Source organism: Etheostoma cragini, chromosome 8, assembly GCF_013103735.1.
Source record: "Etheostoma cragini isolate CJK2018 chromosome 8, CSU_Ecrag_1.0, whole genome shotgun sequence".
NCBI classification, from domain to species: Eukaryota; Metazoa; Chordata; class Actinopteri; order Perciformes; family Percidae; genus Etheostoma; species Etheostoma cragini.
Genome location: NC_048414.1, coordinates 25,153,307 through 25,167,438, shown reverse-complemented (window position 1 = coordinate 25,167,438; position 14,132 = coordinate 25,153,307).

Genomic DNA, 14,132 nt, shown 5'->3' with positions numbered 1-14,132 from the left:
ATTTGAAAAGAGTGTGGTATTCATTATATCATTCATTATAATCATTGAAGCTCACGTGGGGATTGGGAACTGTAGCCACACTCAAAGGTCGAGCAGAGATCCACCACAGGCACTTCGGGAGCCATTTCAACCAGCGGAAAGGAGAACTAGAGCAGAGTGTTGAGGAAGAGAAGAGAGGGAGAGACATACTGTAGCAAGGGTATGCAGCCAGGTCACCACACCGCTCTGGTTTAAGGCCTTGGAAGGACTGACATCACACTTGGAGAGTTCCATTCTGCTCTGAATTTTTGAGTATGGGAGGGCATGTGGTTGAGGGCTCGGAGTCATCTGTGGCACTGCTTTAGAGGTCTTTCAGTGCCTCTAGGATCACGCTATGTGGCTATGATCCGAGATATGCCAACGCCTGGAGATGTGGACAGTTCTTCCATTCAAAGCTATGGCCTTTGCTGTGTCATTGTGCATCTTTGTGGCTTCGGGTTTAGGTTTTTGGTTTGTCTGTAACGCACTCTTTTGGGCTCGGATTTCGTGCCAGAGAAACCTGAAGAACTCATTCACATTTTGGTGCTACAGCAAAAAGACTGTAAAACTTTATGGAGAGGGCTGGATCTTTTGTCATTGCACCTCTGCAGTCTGGGTAAAGAATTGAAAACTTTTATGTAGGTCGGACCTACTTTGAAGGGTTGTTGTCACCTACAAGGTCTCCAAATTTGGGTCATTTCTGACACATATGATAATTGTGTTTGCTCTTATATTTACCTAGAGGTTTCCAACTGGCATTCAAGCTTCATTTACTTCAGTGCCACTTCTCTTAAGGGTCACTTGTTCTGTCAAAGCTCCAAGACGGCTTTACCCTAATTATCTTCATAGATATCTTTTTTGCATTAAACCTCATATTGGCACATGCATCAGAAAGCATTTAAATGTCAACAAAACTAAACAGATGAATTAATTCTTTTCCTGCAATCTTTGAGATTTGTCATTTCTAATTTCCTTGAATGGGAGCCTCCACTGTTTCCCTAGCTCACTAGAACTGCTAGGTAGCGCCATTAAGAAGGGTAATGGTGTAAAAAAAAGTCTAGCTCAGCACCTCATATGCAGCCAAAATGCTCAAATTAAAGAGCTCTGGACATGGAGGTAGACGGGTGTCATGGTTCATTTATCGCTGCTAAGTGGTAGGAATGATTTTATGAATACATAATCTAAGTTCTTCCATTTTATCTTCTACGCATTTCTGCAAGAGAAGGAAAACATGCTCTTCATGCCCATGTGTGTCATCCTAACAGAAACGCATAGGCTTCCTGTATTGGTTTACTGGAGACTGGAAGTGGAAAATGTTGATTTGTTTTTTTAGCTGTTGTTGTCTGGGAGCTACGGTTAATTTGCTGTTGCAACAAAAGTAGCTAAGTATTTTAACATTAGAGGGATGGAAGATCAGACTTATTTTCAAGGGATTTGGTGATAGTTGGCGCGCACCCTTGTGGCAAGCTGGCTCCTGACTGTTGCCAAGTTGGAATGATGGCAGTGTGCATGCAAAGCAAGCACGGTGCTGCGATCGCTTCTCATAACACAAAGCCTTATTGCTCAAGACAGGCTATTACACGCTCCATTTACAGGATGGCTTCTGATACACTGAGGACCAGAATATTAAGCTTCATGTGTGACATGATGGAAAGCTGCCCATCGTTGCATCACACATCCATCCCATTTGGCCTCTGTTGATTCTGTTGGGATGAACACATGACCTGATGCTGTTGTGGTCACCAGTGTTGAATATCTACACACAACCTTCTGTACATTTGCATCAGGGATTTGCATTCCCTCTTAAAACTAAAATGAATGTCGTTAGACATGATTGCATCTAAGTGCCACTTTCCTTAGTCCCCTCCAAAAGGGACTATGGGAACATGTGTTTCCTATTGTTTCATTGGTTTCGTCACGTGTTCAACATGACCACACTAACTTTGCCATTATCTCACTGTGCTTACCTCGGCACACTCTTTTATTGTGTTTGCAGTTTGCTTTAAGGTTATAATCACATGACTGAGCTACACCAGTAAAGCAAAGAAGTAAGTATTTGTTGACTATATATCTAGAGTGGTTCTTAAACCCACTAAAAGGAATAGGAGTAGTTTGAATTTCTGGAAAAAAAAACCTTCAGAGAGTCTTATTTGAGTAGCACAAAGACTGGAAGCAGAGGAAAACAGCTTGCTACTTTGGTGTATGTACAGGTTAAACAAAAACTACATTCAGCAACATGTTATTTGGTGAATTTGAGAAACAGGTGAGCTGTTTTCATCTGCTTCCAGCTAGGCTAAGCTAAGCTAAGCTAAGCATTTGCTTCATATTTAGTGTACACTCATGAAAGTGGCATTGATTTTTTTATTCACCTCTTGGCAAATGTATGCACAATATTCCTACATTTAAACCTTTCCTTTAACCTTCTTTTTAAAGGAAACAATCTTTTCACTTTCCATCCCTTAACCGGCAAAGTGGATTCCAGCCTGATGAACTGTAATCTGAAGGAGCAAATGTACTTTTAGACCTACATTAAAGAATTTTTTATTTCATAAGAGAACTCTTGAGCCATTTCCGCAGTTACTTACCAAATGTGGTGTTAGATAAATGTGTCCCAGCTGCTTAATTTGCTGCCACTTCCAAAACCTGTGCGGGTGAAAACTTTATCTTTTATTTGGCTCAGGATTTTCACAAGTCCCCTTTTACAACCCACAGGAGTCAAATCCTGTCCTCAGAGGAAGAAAAAAGGCCAATTTTTCTGGACTGGCTACACAGCCTAAAGATAAATGCTGCTTGCAGAAATGAGTTGTGGGTGTTATTTCAATCATGCCATGGCTCTGTTTTAGGATAAATTGTCTGAAATTGTCAATCCAAACTAAGATTTCTTTTTGCTGTCTAACCACAGAAGAGACCAGAAGAATAAAACTACATCTCCATTGGTCACATAATAAAAGGTCGTAGTTCACAATTGACTGAGCGGTGATGATTTTGAGTTTCACACTTTTCAAAGAGAAAGAGCTGGATTTGCTATTTTCAGTTACTTTTGCTGAGCGTGTATTGCTTTTAAGATGTACAGTGTGTAATTTTACAGAGTTTCTCAATTGTTTGCAAGTTGTCAGAATAGAATAGAGCAAACGTCGGTTGGAAGGAAAAGCTGAAAAAAAGTCGGTGGTACAATTTTCTAACCTGGTGTCACTTAATTAAATTAAAAATCTGACTCATTTACTCCCATCTCTGGTCCCTTGCCCAGTTGTGTGTGGGAAAGGTGACGGTATTGAGCAAGAGAGTAAGATGACATCAGAGATTTCCCTTTGTAAATCTGAAATTAGACAGGTCCCCCATAATTTGTCTATTCTTTCTAGTGACTTTTAAAATAAAACAGGCCGTAGGATGGATAAGTGAAAAGAAACATGCTCTGGCAGAACTACTTGGCTAAGCACCACATTTCATAACTTCATCTGAAAACGGTGCGTGAAAAAGCAATTAAACACATTTTTCCAAGTACACCAACACTAAAATGTATATGTATCCGGTAATAAAACTGAATTCTATGTCTTGCAGCATTTAAATAGCCGCTTACTTCTTATCATCCCTTGACTTCTGAGAATAGCAGGCCTCCCAAGTGTCAAACCATCTTATGTCAGTGTTGTACAGAGCATTATGTACGGTGGTACACACGTAAAAATACGTTTTCAACTCCATCAAATTGTTCACAGGCCTAGCCATAAATGTATGATTGATTTATGAAGCTGGTAGCCAGCCAGGTGAAATAGTCCACCTCTGTCTCTTAGTTCATACAGTTGGTAATGCCTGAGTCGTTCCTCTGTGTTCTGTAGTAAATACACATAGTTGTTCATATCTCTGACTTCAACATGATATTAAAGATCTTAGGATCTATCACGGACAAATAGTCGAAGGATCTGATGGGGTCTTGAGGATGACCAGATTAAAATCCCATTACTGAAAGATAAAGTAAGTGTCAAAAGAAAAAAAAACACTTGAAGAGGTGAATATGATGAAGTAAAGTGCATGTCAATAGAGCATACAGCGTGTACCTCAGACTGCACCGCACATCTTGAAATGGTTGTGAAGTTCCCCAATAGTCAGTAGTGTTTCAGACATGCCTGTTTTCCAGCAGCAGCAGCAGCAACACGTTATCGTCGTGTTTGTGAGTGTTAAAAATCTGTCATTGGTCCGTGTTCAAGAAAGATAATACTGAGCCTGCTCTGAAGTTCTGTGTGCTTTCTAGTATGAATCGCTTGGCAAATTTTGCCTAAGGAATTGAAAAAACTAAAATTGAGCCAGCAGGCATCCACTCACTGTTGCCCTAAGAGTATAAACACATTTTCAGGTATTAGGGATGACAAGCAAGTTAAATTACATGAGCACATTGGACATGTCTTAATTGGGATTCTAATTATCTGTAAAATATTGGCTTGAGTTGGCAACCTATATTTCTGTAATTAACATCACATGACTACTCATGTGTAACAAGGGTCTCTCTTAATGATGGACCCACACAAAATGATCACTTGTCTCTTGAAGCTTTCTAGCAACTCACAGCACTTTTTTGGCACTTTCTTATTTCTTTTTTTTTTTTTTTTTACTGTCCCCAACTTTTGGTTTTGTGAAGCTCATCAGCATTGTTTTAGGCAGCTGTTTCCAGTAAACAGCTGACAGAAAAGGTTAGCAACTAACTGTGAAAGAGAGTGAAGCATTTTGCAGCTGAAGAGCCAGGTACTTTCATTATGAGTTGATGGAGACCAAAACCGGAGCTAATAAGAGCGAGACTGTTGACCTTGTATTCGACTTATGCCAAAGGCACGACTCCAAAGTAATGCTAATGTTGCTCTGTATCTGCTGGATAAGATAGGCAATGGTTTGCTAACACGTGAGCAACAGCATTTAAAAAGATATTCAGTGTCATTTAAGTTGCCAACTAAAAATCTGTTATTGCTGGTTACCTTACTTTTAGTCTATATCCTTAGCGATACACTTCCGGGATTGCTCCAGTGTTGCAGGACATCTTGCCAGATGCATGTATTTTCCGTTTCCTTTCGCTTTATTTGTGATGGAATTTTGAATTCGGTGGACTGAGGACTATGTTTGAATGCTCAGATCTCTGCAGGGTGAATTGAGACTGCTGGCTGGACTATCTGTCCAATCTGAGCTTTCTCTCGCAGCGGCTCTGTGTGGATTTTAGCACCCCCCATGGCGATTCTGATTAAAGCAATGCCAATAAACCAGACGGATTACCTCCCATCCTTGAATGCTATGTGGAGCAGCCAGACTCTCTTTCAGCGCACTTTGGAGGAGGGTCTGGCAAAGCGAGACTACCTAAATTTAAACCGAACCTTTTGAGTGTCAGTGTTTTTAGTTTGACTGATTTAGATTTTACATTTAGCATTTTAATTTTTAATGTTTATACATAGCTGGAAAATCTCAAGGAAAACAGTGCAAAGCTTTGTACCTTATGGTAAGAAGAACATTTTCCTTACTGGTTTACGTTTGGCATAGAAAATTATTTATATTTCAATTTTAATCCAATTCAATTTTATTTGTAGTATCAAATTTGTAATCGTAAGCCCACCCACAACCTAATAAACCCAACCATCACAGAACTGTAAGCCCACCCATGACCATATCCTAAACCCAACTGTCCCGTTACTGTGACTCATGAACCGTAAGTACACCCACGACCTTTTCCTAAACCTAACCGTCCCGTTACTGTGAACCATGAACCGTAAGCCCACCAACAACCTTTTCCTAAACCTAACCGTCCTGATACTGTGAATCATGAACCGTAAGCACACCCACAACCTTTCCCTAAACCTAACCGTCCCGTTACTGTGAATCATGAACCGTAAGCACACCCACAACCTTTTCCTAAACCTAGCCGTCCTGTTACTGTGAATCATGAACCGTAAGCCCATCAACAACCTTTTCCTAAACCTAACCTTCCTGTTACTGTGACTCATGAACCGTAAGCCCACCAACAACCTTTTCCTAAACCCAACCGTCCCGTTACTGTGACTCATGAACCGTAAACTCACACACAACCTTTTCCAAACCTAACCGTCCTGTTACTGTGAATCATGAACCGCAAGCCCACCAACAACCTTTTCCTAAACCTAACCGTCCTGTTACTGTGAATCACGAACCGTAAGCACACCCACGACCTTTTCCTAAACCTAACCGTCCTGTTACTGTGAATCATGAACCGTAAGCCCCCCCACAACCTTTTCCTAAACCCAACAGTGTCAAAAGGGCCGCCAACATATTCGAGACCAAGCTTGTGTCATATGACACTAAATGAGACGACCAAACGTGTGTTATATGACGCCAAAGGTCTCCTTTAACAACAACAACAAAAACAACAACAACAACAACAACAACAACAACAACAACAACAACAACCACAACAACAACAAAGGCACCTGACCAAGCGTCCGGATTTTACAACATGGGATTGAGAATGTGTTGGTCATTCTCAATCGTACCATACCAAGCGGTATGGTTTTTATGAGTGCAGTTTAGAAATCCCTCTCCCTGCCAGTGTGCAGTGTGTTTACAAAATAAAATACCTTGTCTTCAATGGAAAAAAAATGTTTTAATACTGTAATACCATGATTCCGTGATGTTTTTTCTAAATGTTATCACACCGTCTTCTATTTCCCAAAGTTTACACTGAGCAGAGAATGTGCAATTTGATTCCTCACTTACATACAGTCATGTCTTTTCATATCATATCAAAAGGAATTTCATTAAGTTTAGTTTTTAGTAACTGCTGTAGAGAAACATTTACTCTCTCTTGTGAGAGATGCCATGATGTAAACGGTTTCAAAGCTCTCTCAATAAGTGTAATATCACCCTGAAGCTCCACAGAATAAGAGTGTGGGGAGAACTGGATCCTCCTCAAGGGATCAGGGGGCTACAGCTTCTTTTCCACAGCCAGGCCCCTACTGATACTTTCCACCCTGGCCCTCCATCAGCACGCCTGCCAAAACGCAACCTTTTTCACATAGCGAGAGTCTGTAAATCGGAGAGTGCAGCACACATAGCTCAGCTGCCTCAGAGACTTTCAGCCGTCTGCAGGGGTAGGTAAAACCGCACTGACTTCTAAAGTTGGTAGATAGGTTAAAGGGTGAATTATAGATTGTATAGGTAGTGTATTATGACTACACCTGATCTGAGGACTCATACTATATCTTATATTTCAACATGGAGTCATAAGGAATGTCCCGTTTAGACAGTTGGATAAGACATGCAATAAGAAAGAGACTGAGACGGAGACGGAGACACTGGACCTCCCAATGATAATCACTGTGATGAATGGGCACTGCCTTCTTACTGGGTGGCATGGCATGTCTTGAAAATGTTTGGTCTGACCAAAAGGCAAATACCACAGAAGTACCAGCCACGTGTTCTGCCAGGCTCTCTGAAGGCCGTGGCATCAGTCAGACTGAGGGCCATGCCAGAGTGGAAAGGTTATTTAAACTGTCCTTTGGGGCTTAGATTTCTGAGTGCAGGATGACTTTAATTGGTCTGTCAGACATGAATTAACACAAGAATCACAGTCAATCGTAGTAAACGTTCATTACAAAGCTGATGGAATGGTCTCTTCTAAATTTCAATTCATGGACATTATTCTAAATAGAGGTTGAAATTCATCAAGGTTATCCATTACGTGTCCCATTTCTACACTAGATTTGATAGATTTCCCAACTTGTACATCTGTCATCCAGCCCAGCAAGGCATTCTATGAAGTCAGACTCTTTTCCAGAGAGCAAAACATTCTGTCATTTGTGCAAGTCCTGATTTAGGATAGTGTCATTTGGTCCAACAGAGAACCTTAAAATTTTTTTTTTTACAATTTGATATATTAACTTTTGGCTTGGGATGATGTCAACCAGTGAGCCATAACTCAAGATCTTTCTTGGATGAGCTTAGTAGTAGTGGTGTGTACAGTGTGTTATAGATGACAGAGCATTGCTATTAATCCTTGTTATGTTTTTTATTTTTGTTTTGTGTCACTATCGGAAGCCTTGCAGATGCCTTGTTCTTGTCCTCTGGAATCCTCAGTGAGACAGACTCCAACTTCACACCATTTTATCAAGAGGTTTTTAGGGCTGGCAGATGGTAGCACACTTCAACCCATCAGATTAAAGTGGGTCACTTGTATAGCTTGGATAGGTGTGGGGGTGCTGGAGGGGTCGGGGGAAGAAACCTCGGACAGACCCGGGCTCTTGGTAGGCGGTGTCTGACGACCGGTTGGGGTTAGAATGAAGAGTGGCAATAACAGTCCCCAAAAAATAGTAGTTTGTAGTAGTTCTTTGTAGTAGTTTGTGACATAGCAGGGCACTGTGCGGCATTAAAAGGCAAAACATAACAACCGTCTAGTCTCGCATTGCCAGACCCTCCTCCAGAGCGCTGTGGAGGAGGGTCTGGCTAGTCAGCACAGCATTTCGTTAAACCATCTTTCTTTAGTCGTACCAAATGAAGGAAATAGGGTGTGATTTCCGGAGGCAACAGAACAATCCCGGAAGCGGAACATCGTGGATGTAGACTAGGACCCATCTGACAAACTACCAGTAACAAAGCTAATGAACAGACCTCCAACTGTTATGCAATTACTACACTTCCAATTGTATTCCCTTACACAAATCATTACCCAAAAGAAAAATAACCACCTTTACCTTATTGCCAATAATCATCATCTCCATCAACATCTTTAGAAGCAGTGTGAATATCTTTTACACCTCTGACAGCTAGTGTAGCCAGCCACGTTGACATAACGACAGGGATCCTTTGCAGGGGTGCTGAAAAGTTGCTCTTGGCTTTAGAGGGTGGTGGTTAGCTGAACAAAACATTCTAGGAATAAAAATGTCTACATTCATGCCATTAACAAGACTTATCCAAGTGCTGTTGCAATGAGGGATTTAGTGCTCCATGAGTGGCTTGTTTATTTCAGTTAAAGCCATTTTCCAAACGTAATACTCATATGGTTTGACCTTTTAGCCTCAGGGGGTCTGGACTGTCTCTGAGTATTATGTTCAAAGCCAAAAGGGATGTATGGTAAACGGTATGGATCTTGGTCAACATTATACAGTAAAGTCAGACCAACCAAAGCTGAATGTTTGATGTGTTTTACGCCTGTCAAAGTGTGAAGTGAAATGGGAGCTGTCACAACTCTCTATCTCAAACCCAAGCCACTTAGCTGCAATTCCAGTCTGCCCTGAAATAAATCTAACTGTAATTCCTTTTTTGAGCCCACATCCTGGAGCTGTTGCAGATGTCCCTATGAATAGACCGCGTGTGAATTATCCTGGTACATGGTATGGATTATTTGAATAGATTACCACGTAGACGTCAGAGCTGTTTTCACACTATGCTTGCTCGTTACAGCTTGCTCATATGAAACTCAATTTGAAATGGTGTGTCATGAATGAACATGAACATTTCTTCAGGGGACCTGACAAAGCGGTGTTCTATGCACACTGAGCCATTCTCAAAAACAATAACAAAGCCCCCATGACCATGATGTAATATCAAGAGCAATGCACCCACTTTAATGGGCCTTTGAGTCTTTCTCAATTCAAGAATTACAGCGGTTGTTTTTCCTCCATTATAGAGTGTAATGTCAAGAGAATTTAAAGCAAGAAAACCTGCAGAAAATAGAAAAAATATAATCAGGATTAAATGTGTATATAATTGATATTACATCCTTTATAAGATTTCAATCCTATGAACAAAGAAATGGTTTTTGATTAAATGTAATTTCTGGTGACACCCTGATTCCATTTGTGAAATAACAAACTTATATAGCAGACTCAATGGACGTCATTGATGCGTGACTAATATGTCCATTTAACTTTAATATGCAGCATGATGATGTAGCTTGCAAGTGTGTTGAGAAATGGCTACATTAAATGGATGTATATAACAGAAATCACCTGTTGCTAATTTGACATTTACGATTTTCCACGCTTAAGTTTAACCCTCTGAAAACCGCTATGTTCCTTTAATCATAATTCCACACTGGTCCAGGATATCAAATTCAATATTCTAAACATGTTGTACACCTGACCTTGAAATAAGAAAATTAAAATGAATGTAGATGTAAATGTCTGCAGGGAGAAACATGTCCAGCTATACAGAGCTCACGTAACACCCTTCCAAGTAATCACCTGTAATGAAGTCATTTTTAATTCATGATGGATGACGTGTTCTTGACTTCTTGTTAATGGCAGAGTGGTGCTGGCCCTTCTCAGCATATTCATCATTTTTGAGTGTTGCATGTACAGGGACCACATTGCAAATGCTGTGAGGAAATAAACAGCGAGGAATTATAATCTGATGGTGGAGGAGTCTGTTTTTGCAGGAATCTTCTTTTTCATTGTAATCTGGCAGTCCAATGGAAAAATACATAAACAAAACAAAAAACTAAATGCCGAGCATCCACTGTGATTGCTCTACAGCAAGTTTAGATGATTGTGGTGGTGAACATACTAGTACATTTCCATTTTTGCTATACACTATCTCATTCTAGAGCCTCATGGTGGTGGTTGTTATTTTTTCATTCTACAGCCAGCATAAGGTCCCATAAACACTTACATACAATGAAAAAAAAAAACATAGTTATTATTATATTTACTGTTTAGTGAAACCTTTATTCCATCCACATTTTCCACAATGCCCCATGTTTATCATCAATCATCCTTCCCTTGAGGTACATCTGAATAAAATCTCCAGTAAGTATCCAAGAAATACTTATAGTTTATTTTTTAAGTAATATTTTTCAACAGTTGAAGAGAATCTAGGATGAGATTATTCCACTTTTCACCAGTTTTTATTTGTTTAAAGACTTAGAATGAAAAAAGAAGAATACACAAAACAAAAAACACAATGATAATAATAATAATAATGCACAGGAAAACACACAGTACATGAGGTCCCTTAAAGGCCGATTTGTTCGTCACTTTCGTCTGCCTCACTCTTTGTCTTGATACTAACTTCCCAAAACATGACAGATTTGAATTTGATTTGGAACTGGTTATTGCTACACCTTTTCCATCAATTAACTGCCATTTATTCTTTTTCAATATTTAATTCTTCAACACCTGATAAGGCTAAATTAATGTTTTCTTCCTGCTTTGAAGGATAGCAGTCACTGTCTTGAAAGCTAATGTAAATGCAGATACTTTTTTAGTGATTGTTGAGAAAGTGAGGGCTTTTCTACAAGTGTATTGTACATTAGACAGATGATCCAAAGGCCTCGGGACAAATTCCAGTTTTTTTCTTTAAATTGGCACAAACTTCATTCCCTTATGGGCCGAACTAAATCCATAATCAAAACTGTATTTTAACTTGTAAAACAAATTCCTTGATCTACATCTTTAGTTAACGCCTCATTGTCCACACCTCAGTCATACACTGAACACACTTATTCAATAAATATATCAGATCTTTAGTGTGTAACAATTTGATATTAATAAATGGCCACTACATTTAAGCCACTGTCAAATGAGTTGCTACAAAGCTTATTAAGACTATCAGCACCACACAACTCTCTCTGTATTTCTCAGTGTGGCTATGCTCAGAAGATGGTGACCTCTGTGAACTTTCCGCACAGAAGCTAAAGTGAAGGTAATTACCTCTTCTGAAGAGTCCATCGTGTTTTTTAATCCTCCGTGGCCTCCTTGGCTCCTAGAAACTGCGTGGAGGAGGGGTGGGGGTTGTGGGTGATCGTGTAAGGCATGGGCTATTCAAGGTGACACAGATAGAGTGCATGAAAAAGTGTTAACCTCCCCGCTGCTAAATCAGTAATTACATAAGGCGATGATATCTGAGCTATACTAAACCACGTCCTCTAACGTTTTGTGACACTGTTAACGCAGTGATGGAACTAAACCTGACCCTTTATGAGACGTTTATAACACATGTTGAGACTCAGCCGAAGGGGGAGTCTGGCATAACCACCCATTGGCCCACACTACGTTTCTGTTAACCCTTTCCTTGACTGGGTTACAGGTGCGTGGCGTTGGCAACGAAGGACATGGAACCTGTTTCAAGCCCTTGGAACCTTAAATTGATTGTCCTCTGTCACTAAGAGACAAGTTTGCAGACTCACACTTGAAGTATTAAAACTGATTATAAAAAAAGGTTTTTAATATTATGATCTTCAGGGCGGCTGAGATGAAATTTAGAAGGGCTTGGCCCACCTAAAAAGGGTCTGAAATCACCCATGACGTAAGGTTTGTGTCACGTGGATGGGCCAACAGTTTTGTTTTAATTACTTACAAACGACTGACTATAGCTTAAAGAAGGTATTTAAAACAAATGCTCTTTTGGGGCTGAACGTGGAGAGAACAGCAGGTCATTTTGGTATTGTTCCATCTCGTCATGTGTTTCCAATTTTTATTGTTTTGGTTTTGAAACGCAAACGCGGCTGTCAGAAAAAGATAAGAGCCATCAAGCGGAGCAAGTACCCATGAATCAAAACTCCTCTTTTTCCAATGCATATGATAAAGTATTACAGGAATGTGTGCACCACATGGTTGATAAAGTCTCCCAGACTTTACCTGGATGAAAAGGCATGGCCAGCTTGCAATCCTTTTTTCTTTACTGGATGGAGATGGGTCAACTAGTTTAGAATGTAGAATATGGTTTGGTACACTGATATGCAAACAAGAAGAAAAAATTAAGACATTCTTTTAATGCTTGTATAACTCTTTAATAAGGCTCACTGTTGTTTTACAGTGCTAAGATGTCCTCTGGATCATTTTTTTTTGTAAGATGTGATGATTTGTGCACATGGGTCAATGTTCTCAAAGAACATTAACATACAGCACAACATGGAAGCTAAATATCCCCGTGAAGATGCTGCATAGCCATCTATTTGTTTCAGCATCACAGCAAATAAAAGAACAAATATCTGCAATTGCAGTCTGTTCATTGTATATAAACCAGTCCTGAAGCTGTGCCAGATTGAAACCTCATTATGGATATCATGGCAGCGGGAAATTATTCACAATATTAACTAATGATGGCCAAATGAAGCTATGTGAACCAGTGTCTTTATTTTCTGAGTCCACTAGATGGCGATATTGGTTTTAAGAGAATATTAAAGTAAAACTTGTATTTATTAAACCAACCTCAGAACCCATCGGCTATCAGTAAATGTACGATTTAGTCAATATTCTGGGGTGTTACCAACGGAGATCCTGGCCACACTTTCTCTTCCGTGCACCGGTCATTGTTAACAGTCCGATTAGCAAGCAGATTCAGTTCCAAATGAAATTTTGGCTAATCTGAACAGATATCTGCATATGAAAACAGATAAATAAAAAAGCTAGACTGTATTTGGACCAATGCCTACTGACTTTTTTACTCTTCCTCGAGGATGGTAAACCTGCGTCCTAAAAAATCCCGCTCAAATGCGATTGTTCAATCCTACTCGGACTGAGAACAGAAGCCAGAATGCTTCCGAAACCAACATCTTGTCCCGTTGCCTACATATTTTGGATTCATATGCAGATGTGAGTTTTTAGAGATCAGACTCTAACTGCCCTGAACACGTTCTTTTCATGCAGTGAAGATTTAATTGAAAGCCAGACATCAATCGCATTGGTAGTACACTTGTGTTCTCCTAGCAGAGAAGCTTACAGCAACACAGAATCAGTTTTGATGTTTTCCAACCATGCTTACAGACACATAATTAAAGGCCTAACTTCGGTTAGTGGGAGCTTTGCATAAAGGAAAATGTTCAAAAAGACACTTTGCTGCTCTTATAGGCACATTAACTCTCATTTTGGGCACTTAAAGTGTTTTGCAAATCAGTATACTGTGTTGCAGCTACCATGCATGAGTTGATCATTAAAAATAAGTTTTGGGGGCTTTTAAGATGTCAGTAACCGAAAGCAAATCTTCTGTCAGTTTGAAGCAAATGACTCTCAGATGGTAACACTAAGGCAATGTGGCTTTTCATAAAGTCCCCGGAGAAGAGATTGTTTTGGCTTGCTGTGATGCTTGTGTTGGCTCACCATTCATATGACAAGCAGTTGTCTTACTCGAGGCTGTCATTACCATCTGAGTAGATCATTTTAGGTCTGAATGTG